Genomic DNA, 9,879 nt, shown 5'->3' with positions numbered 1-9,879 from the left:
GACATGTATGTATTATTTATAACCCCAGGCAAAAGGTCTACTACCGTTTCTCATTGGGATTTCCTTAGTTTTTTACTCAAACGAGCTATTGAAGTGTGCCACCCCCCGCTTGGTAACGTCAACAATAAAGATTGCATACTTGGTGGGTGTGTCATAATGAAATTTCTTTTTTCAGCTAATAGCGATAGTTTTAGTTTCCTATGTGTACTTTGAAAAATACTCTTAAGTGTAAAATAGGTGGAAATTTCTTTTTATGATTTTATTGAATAGTAAATCTTGAAAAAAAAAAAAAAAAAAGAAAAGAATATAGTGAAACTCTATTAAATAAAGTTTGTCTTTCTTGTAAAACTCGATTGACTCCTCCTAATGGTGAAAGGAGGCTTTGTTATATCACCACACCACAGATATAACCATAGATAGAACCCGTCACGACGTCGGAACAGAGAATACGAGGCATTTGCCATTATAATCGGCTTTTACCTCTTTAACTGACAGATTCTTAACGATCAACAAATTGAATAACTTTGTATGTCCATATCATTACCTCAGAAATCGGTTTGGTCATCTCAGAGAAACGAACGACTAATTAACACCTATTCAAAACATACTTTAAGTCTAACTTTTAGTTAAGTTTCTGATGAAATTTGTGATAACAAGACCGTTTATTTGATACTAAAGTAGATCAAATTATTCGAATTATGTTCCGTAATAAGCTTGTCATAATATTTTCACACGAAAAATGGATAGTATTGTTTTCCTTACGTTTGTGATTGACCTCAGAAGAAAACACCTTCGATTCGCTCAACTTTTTTCAACTTTTCCGTTTGAAAGCAGTACTCGTTTGCTCACACACACACACACACACACACACACACACACACACACACCGAGTGTGTTCAATATGTTCACCAAACTTCGTAATTGAATTGCTTTTCTGATTGGTAAACACAATCCAGAAGAGCGAAAAGACTAACAAGGAGTTGGTTTCACGAACAACAACATTCTAGCCGGCATCAAACCAAACTTTTTGCAGCTTGTTTTTCATTTTTACGTTCGCGTGACTTGTTTCCGCGTAAACCTGAAAGCAACGCCGAAACCGAATGTGACAATTCGGCGTTTGTTTATCGTGAAAAAGAAAACCCATTTTCCGTGCCCGTTGCCATGCAGTTAGTCACACGCACAATTTCGTTTCTGTTTTCCTTGCTTGCCTGCTGGTTTTCGGTTGCCGGTCGGGGGTGCCGCAGTCTGCCGTATCGTGGCCAAACGTTACCATTTTGGCGCATGGTGCGTGCAAATAACCTACCACGACCACTCGACTGTTCGACGAATATGCCACCAAGTTACCCGCCGATGAGTTTGTTTGACATTTGGCAAATGTTTGCGACCGTCGAATGAAGAGATGTGATCCGTGCATTTTCATGGGTTTTTCCCGGCGTCATTCCCTACTTTGCAAGCTTGTCGCGGTTAGCGGAAAAAACAATGTTGTTTGTTTTTGGGGCATACTGTAGGAAAGAGTGTACAACGCTGGCGTGCGCTAGGATAGAGTAAATTGAGCCACGTGTCCCTACTTCTGTTTAAAATTCGGGTTTGAATGCGGGCTCCTGACTATACGAATTCATCGGTGGTTTTTTTATCGAAAGGTTAGTTCTAAAAAACTCAGGTATATGTGAACGATTAGCGAGTCATCTTAGTTCAAAGTTTGAAAACTGGATACTGCTGTTCATAGAGAAATTTTTCAGTACTATTGAATCAGAGCGTCTTTACATTTTGCGAGAAAGAAATTCCTGGTGTAATACGCTCTGTTTTATGAGTTTTCCGGTTAGCCTCGCGGTACGACACTGATCAGACAAGCCTGCCATCGTATGTTCGTATCTAGACTAGAAGAGACCGTTAGAGAGTCAATAGAATCATAGCCCAATCCCTATTTTTTTGTTAGATTATAGTCACTTTGACCAGCTTGGGTCATTCGTGACTTCTGCAGGGTTGGGATTTGAACCCGGGTCCTCGTCGTGAGAGGCGTGAATGCTCACCACTACGCCGGGACTGATCCCATTCCCTATTATTTTACTGTACTTAAGCTATCAATTCGCTTTAAAGTCTGTCGAGCAACACAAAATTCTGCTGAAATTAAGCACCTCCTTACTTCTCCGAATTTATTTTGAATTTTGTTTTTATTTCTATGCGAAGCTAAAATGACACGATAATGACAGAAAAATAATGCGAAAATAAAACAGATGGCGAACAGACATAAAACAGTACAAAAATGATTCACAGATTATATACGATATACCACAATAAACCAGAGAAATGAAATTACATTGTGCTTAACTGCGTCTAATGGAGCAACTACCCTATTAGAGCCCGTTATAAGCTTGCTAACTACCAAAAACCAACCAAAATTGACTAAAAGAAAACTGATAAAATGCAGTGGGCACGATAGCACCACTCACCGCCTTATTCGGAGCACTGCTGTTTATGAATATTTTATTAATTCGACTTTTTTGGTCATCACTCAGAAATAACACGATCGTGAAATTTTAATCGCTAACAAGCACACATTTGTCAGTTTGTAAAACAAGAATAAGAAACTAGAAAAAATTGAAATTTTTAGCTTCCATGGAAAATTTTGTGAAAAACTGTTTTCCAGATAATAAATTCTGCTGGATTATTGAGAAAACTTTATAGGTGATCGAGAGTTTTTGAAATATTGATTTGGACATTAAATGAAAGAAAACTTTTTCAATTTAATTCTACTATGTATATATTATTCTTGACAGATATGTATTTCGCCTACGACTTGCAAGCTTCCTCAGTGTCTGTTTTCGAACTTCTGTCAAAAATAAAATATACATGGTAAAATTAAATTGGATAAGTTTTCTTTTTACCTTTGTTATAGTATATAACAAAGGTTTAGAAATTGGTCGAAAAACACGAAACTGATCCGAGGCCCGAAGGACCGAATCACATATACCAATCGATAGAGCTCGACGAACTGAGCAATGTCTGTGTGTGTATGTGTATGTGTGTGTGCAGCTCATTTTCTATAGCCTGTTTCTCGGATATGGCTGAACCGATTTATGCGTTATTAGTCTCATTTGAAAGTATTATCGCCTAGTATATCACTATTGAATTGTTTCGAAGTCCGATGTTTCGTTTAAAAGTTATAAGCAAAAATGTGAAAACTACGTGACATGATTTTCACCGGAACCACACAACCAATTTCAATGATCTTAGTACCAAATGAAAGCTCTTGCTAAATTATAAAAATTTTCAGAAAGTTTTATTGAAAACAAACAAGTAGTTTAAAAGTTATGCTTAAAAACGTGTTTTGACAAGGTAATAATTATCGCCTGTTTCTCAGAGATGGCCGAACCGATTTATGCGCTATTAGTCTCATTTGAAAGGTAATAGATCACTATTGAATGGTTTTTTGATTGAATTTTTAGTTTGAAAGTTATGAGTAATTGAAGTTACACGTTAAAAATTACAATAATTTATAGCGATTTTAACCAAGATAATCTATCCAGTTTCAATTGTTTTAGTATTAAACGAGAGGTCTTAACACTGCAAATGTATTTGCCAAATTTCATAAAGATTGGTTCTACTGGTCAAAAGATATTTAAAAATGATTGATGAAATTTATTCAAGAAAACCTTATTGACTAAACCTTTAATGGGACCAAACCTCAAAAACAGAATAATATAGTAAAACTGTGTAATTTTTCAATGGGTGTTTCTTTGCAGCAGTTAATTAATAAAATATAGCACATTTTCTTACACTTTTAGGGTGACCGTGAATCCGCTTAAAAGGGTGACACAAATTTTTATTTTTGGAACGCATCCAAAAAAGTAGCGTCTTCACAAAAATTGTAGAACACACTAAAATAAGCAACTTTGCTGCAAATAGTAACTATCTATCTCTTACTGGTTGCGAAATTTAATGATTTGTTTAAAGAAACCACTTTAAAATTAAGCAAAGCAAAGCCATGGGTGTAAACGTCCTTTAGAACTTGACCCTTCTTTATCGACAGACTTCGCAGCCGGTTATTAGAGTACAGGAAAATTACGGGCTAGGGCAAAGATCCTATTAACTTTGTAACGGCACCGATCAGTCGAGATTCGAACATACGACGATTGGCTTGTTAGGCTAGCATTGTGCCCCGAGGCTAACAGCCACTTTAAAATCAGTTCTGCTCAAAAATTCTGTACACGCTGTTTTCATTGCTTTCATATGTTCTATAAAGCTATTTAGTAGGTTAAAATACACAATAAAGATTATTTATCGCTAGGATGCATATGGATGATAACTAGCACAGCATTAACAAACAGTTGGATTAAGTTCCGAAGACGTGTCGATTTCTGTATTATCATTTCCAGCTCAAAACGCTAAAAAAGCCGTTTTTTACTCGACTATTTTCGATTGGAATTGGAATTTGAATGTGAAAATAGTTTCTTTCTAAACCTAATATTTGACGAGCAACATTTCAAAAGGTCCAATGTGCAAATGAGAGATTCTCTTTGCGTCTCGTCTCTTACGCTTATTACGTCGGCATAAATGCACTTGAATGCATCTATTTTGCATGAAACGGTTACTGGTGTTATTGGAAAGCTTATCCTTTAGTATAACTGGGTTGAAATGTATTTATGCCGAATTTAAGATTTATGCTTTCTGACCTAAAATGAACAATCTGACAAAATTTGGTTCAAATCCGATTACACGGTTATCGGATACTTTGCATGTGTTGATTCTAATAGATAATTTTTAGATTTCACATATGAATAACTTGAGAACGGCTGGGCCTAAGAAACAGTTTATATAAGAATTTAGTTCAAAGTGATACGTATATAATTTGACTCTGACAGTTTTATGAAAATTACAAATTCAAATACAAAACAAAAATAATATTTGTGCTGGAAATGCCCATATCAAATGACATATAAGATGGTATAACAAAGGTTCCTTTCACCACTAGGTGGATTAAATCGGGTTTTTTGAATGCTTTCACATCCAACCATTTTCAAATTCGACGAAGAGATTCCCTGTTGATATTCAGCTCAACTGCCATTTTTTCGTACGGACCGGTCGCAACTGCGACGAATTCGCTCTCGAACAACCGTTTTGACTTCTGCAGTTCTAACGCTTCATTTCCTTCTGGTTTTTTTTACGGTTTTAAACAGATCCCGTCTCGACAAATATTTTTACTGTGTGGTATGCAAATCCTCTTATTATGTCGAGTTGTATGAGGTCACGAAAAATAGTTCGTTTATTTATCATCAACGACCGTAACTCGAACATTGGTACGTGTACACCGAACGAGATACAATACGAAAATGATATTAATGTCTCGAGATATGTAAATGATGGTATTAGTTTGACTGTATTAATTGTATATGTCGTTGCAAGCATAAAATGATTTTTGTTCGAATATATATGTGTCACACTGTAAATGCAAAAGAAACCCCATTTTTTCGACTTTTCAAAGTAGACTCTACCCCTTAAAGTTCATTCTTAAAAATTCACGCTCAATTGTAAAAGTCATGTATAAAACTTTTGTAAAGGTAAATATGTAACTGTAGCCCAACCCAATCAGCTTCGATGCTTATCTAACAAGCCAGTTATCGTATGTTCGAATCTTGGCTGAGTGATGCTGCTAGAGTCAGTAGGGTCGTTGCATTAGCTCCGTAATTGTCCTGTTTTCTAATAACCGACTGCGAAGTCTGGTGATAAAGAACCGGCAGGTCTTAAAGACGTTTATACCCAAGGACTTGCTTTTGTGTATCGGCAATTTTTCTGAACTGAGTAGTGAGCATTTTTAAAAATTATCGTACAACATGGGTGGGAGGATCTCTATACTTTATGAAAGTTTGCATACTAGTATGGTCTCATGCAAATTTTCTTCTTGACACACACGCATTTTCGGTTGGTATCCGAATGTTTTACTCACTAAACTACTGCCGCCCGTTACATTAGGTAGTATATCCATGCAACAATCTGAGTTTTATTGTACTTTTATGGTGGTTTTCATGACCAATTTTGACCTTAAATGTCATTATAAGAGTGTAAGAAAACCCAAATTTGTGCTCTAATCCTTCCGAATGCGCATCATTGCACCCCCATGCAACGAAATTATTTTTGTACGATTGCTCTTTGTTTCTGCCACCGAGAAGATAGACTATTATTTACTCGGTCAGTGCGATAGAAATGAAGCTGTGCGTTTCCGACAGTCGCACGGTCTCGTGATTAAAACCACCACCGGATGATTCTTTTCTTTTTTCTGTGTTTTTTTCTTTTTTATTTACTCGTAGATGACTATACGCGGTATGATGTAATCCTTTTGGAAAGAAAGGAAAATGAGCTGTTTTTTAAATGCTGCATGTTGTAGTGGAACACGGTGATGTTGGTAAAACCAACATTTTTTGTATTTTCAAAAAAATGTTAAACTTTCCGAAAATCAAAATACCAATAAAAAATAGATGTTTCCAATTTTAGACTCTTTTTCCTTAAAACAAATTTTTACTCATTTACACTCCTTCATTTCTGTCCCCCCAAATACGGCAATATACCTCTCAATGAAGATGATTGTAATATGATTCCATGATAATCACTTGCACTCCAATGCCTTATAATCGCTTGGAATGAACGGGCTACAAAAGGATATCTCGGAAGGAAAGGGGTGTAAGTAAAAATGACATTTTCAAAAATGTCTTATAAAGCCCAAAAATCGAAGTACTTTTTCAAGTTTTCAATAGAATTCAATTAAATAAAGTTAGTCATAAAGTTAATAAAGTAAAGTCGCCCACCCAGTTTGCTCCGGGGTATGAGCCAGTCGTCCTAGGTTCGAATCTCAACTGGGTGGTGCCACTATTGAGTATTCAATTGGATCTTTACACTTGCCTAAGTACAGTCAAATCTCGTTTTACGTCCACTATTGGATACAAGAGGACGTTAATTCAAATTTTGGACGTAAAACAAAATCACGTAAAATGAATGGACGTAAAAAGAGATTCTAGTGTACATCAAAACAGTCGACATCAAACAGCCTTTTACCAAGGCCTGGACATGACTGTGTAAATAGGTATATGTAGCTTTACTATTGTTAAAGTTCAACAATATTCACCGGTTGCATTCAGCCTTCATCAACTGCTGTTAAGCACATTTATTTCTGATTGTAATCAAAAATTGCAATGAATGTTATTCAAAATAAAATGAAAGACATGAAATAAGTGTCGAGTTTGCTGATCTTGCAATGGGTATGCAGAGAGCCCATAAACAATGAGATCATCATCGTGTCGAAAAGTCGTACAGTTCACTGTACATGGCAGCCGGGAAAACATAATAAACAGTAGTCAAAGTATTGGTCGAGGTTGACGGGGTATAATGTACTTCACCACAGAGGAAACACACCGACCAGCACTAATTCAATTATTTCCTGATTTGATATATAGGTGATATAGGTGATGTTTACCAATAATAATACGTTATACAAATATTATTCAGTTATACGAATGAAATTAAAAAATGATTAAAAAATATATTCTAAGTTTCTACTTGAACTTCTTTTGGAATAACCCAATAAAAAACACAAAAAAATACTCCACTTGCGTTTGAAGCCTTTTCGCCCTCCCTATATAAAGCATCATAAAATCTTTAGGGCATACACAAAAAAAGCGAACGATATCCGGCAGTACAGAAAAAGAACAACACTTGCGTTGCGATTAAAGGCAAATGATAGGCCTCCGGACAATCCTACGGCCAGAGAGAGCGACAGAGAGTGCAAAGCAGGGAAAACAGGGAACAAAAATCAAAGTATGGCCATGCTAAAAACTACAAACAGATGTGTGCATGGACTCCCTTTACATGTTCCAACTTGGAGTCTCCAAAGACAGTATGTGATAAACAAAACTTTTTATATTCCCATTATAGGCATATATATATACAAATAAATGATGCTCGAGAAATTCTCCTGTAAATATCCGTCGGTTGAATGTGAGACCAAGAGCAAGAGGGTTGGTCCAGTGGGCTGTGGGGAAATGCAAAACATACAAAGAAGTCGCACAAAAATCACTACTTTTCGGGGTGGTTGCAGCACGTGCACTATCCGGTGTTTGGCAGTGCTGGGTTCGTTTCGGCGAGCCTAATCTATGTTCCCCAGCATGCAGGCTCAAAGAGGAACAACACAACAATGGTCATAAACGAACGGGAGCCCCCATTCCTCCTAATGACTTCTTCCCATCCGAAGCGAGTCTGCAATCTTTCGATGCTTTGCTTACTTATAGTACCTCCACACTTCGAAAGGGGGGAACAAAAAAAAAGAAAACGAAGTAGAGGGCTGTCCCAAAACACTTTACCACACGGAGAAAATTGTGCCGAGCGGAGAATTAACGCGAAGAAAAGTGTAGAGGACAGAAACCAGTTTTTGTTGCGGTTGCTGCTGAAGCCTTTGTGGCAGTAGAGCAAATTGCTTTTTATTTTCGCATTCACCGGCGCGCTGTGGTTGCTTGCTAGGTAGATGGCAAGCTACTAGCGTGGTTGCCCTCAACCCGGAGGCCCTCGGGTTTTCAGTATCTCATACATCGCAGATTGAGTCGATCAATGTTGGGTCGTTGCTTTGGATTTTACTGTCATTGTTGCTTATCCTAATCCGATCGAAGAGCAGAATTTTAAAAGTTTTCAGTCAGATTTTTCGCTAGAATTTTCTTTATGTTTGACCTTCTATCGACTGTTATTAAGAAAATTTTTTGACCTAAAACAGCCTAATTGCAACCTGTCCTACACTTTCGCAGAAGAGTGGTACACAAATTATATTGTAATTTGAGCCCAGCTCCGAAATCATCCGCCGCCAGTTTGTCTACTTCCTGGTAGGAGGATTTCTTCGTCTTCACTAAAACCATCAAACTGAATCCGTGCCGTGTCCGATCCACTCAGCCGTCTACGAAGTTTAGGGGGCACCTTCAGCGGTACCAATTTACAACCCACACACAACTCGTAAACACGCTTGGGCAGCAGCAGCAGCAGCAGCAGCACCAGCGCGGTCGGTGCTGATTAATATTCCCGAGACGTTGTAATCAAAACAAAAAGCCCTCATCTCTTCGGCCAAGCCCAAGGTGGAGAAGCCGGCGCGGCCCGGCTATCGTGCCCGGCACCGAGTACTCTTAATGTTCGAAGCAAAAAAAACCTGTTCCTCGGTTCGGTGAAGCCGGCACACACCACACCGCGACGCCGGACCGGACGGGGTTGACTCGGGGCGGAACGACGGGCGACGATATTACAGGGTTTCGCTGTTTTGAGGATGCGGGTGCCCCGATGATGTTTTTGTTTTAGGGCCAACTTTAATGGCTTTCGTTTTTCTTTAGCTTTGGGGACCGAGCAAATTAATGCTTCAAGTTTTTGATGCGGGACTAATTTCTTGTGGAAATTCAGCATCGAATGAATCGCCAATTGAAAAAAAATTGAATATCTTAAACTTTTCGCTGGTAAAATGAGCTACAAACCCATGGTAGAAATAAATGCCATGATTGTTGGCTACGTTCAAGGATTTCAATCTTATCACGAGACTATTACCAACGGAATCTCTTGAGATGTTGCACTTAAGAAAAGGTTTTGCTCTGGAAGTTCATGTTTTCAAAGTTTCAGTTTTAAAGTAGAAACGTTACCAGCATCTTTCGCCGATAAACGGCAGGGCTCTTAGGAAAGCTAAAGCAAAGTAGCAAACCGGCATGCAAATTGAAGAAAAAGCAAATTAAAACAAATAATCGGATGATGTCAGAGCAAAGCCAGTGCAACTCGAAGGAGGAAAAAAAACAACAACTCAGATTAATAGAGTGCCTGAGAGTGAACAGTAAAAAAAGCATAATCATCAAGAAGAGGAAAAAAAATCAC

Source organism: Sabethes cyaneus, chromosome 2 (assembly GCF_943734655.1).
Source record: "Sabethes cyaneus chromosome 2, idSabCyanKW18_F2, whole genome shotgun sequence".
Lineage (NCBI taxonomy): Eukaryota > Metazoa > Arthropoda > Insecta > Diptera > Culicidae > Sabethes > Sabethes cyaneus.
Note: the sequence above shows the minus strand (reverse complement) of the source record.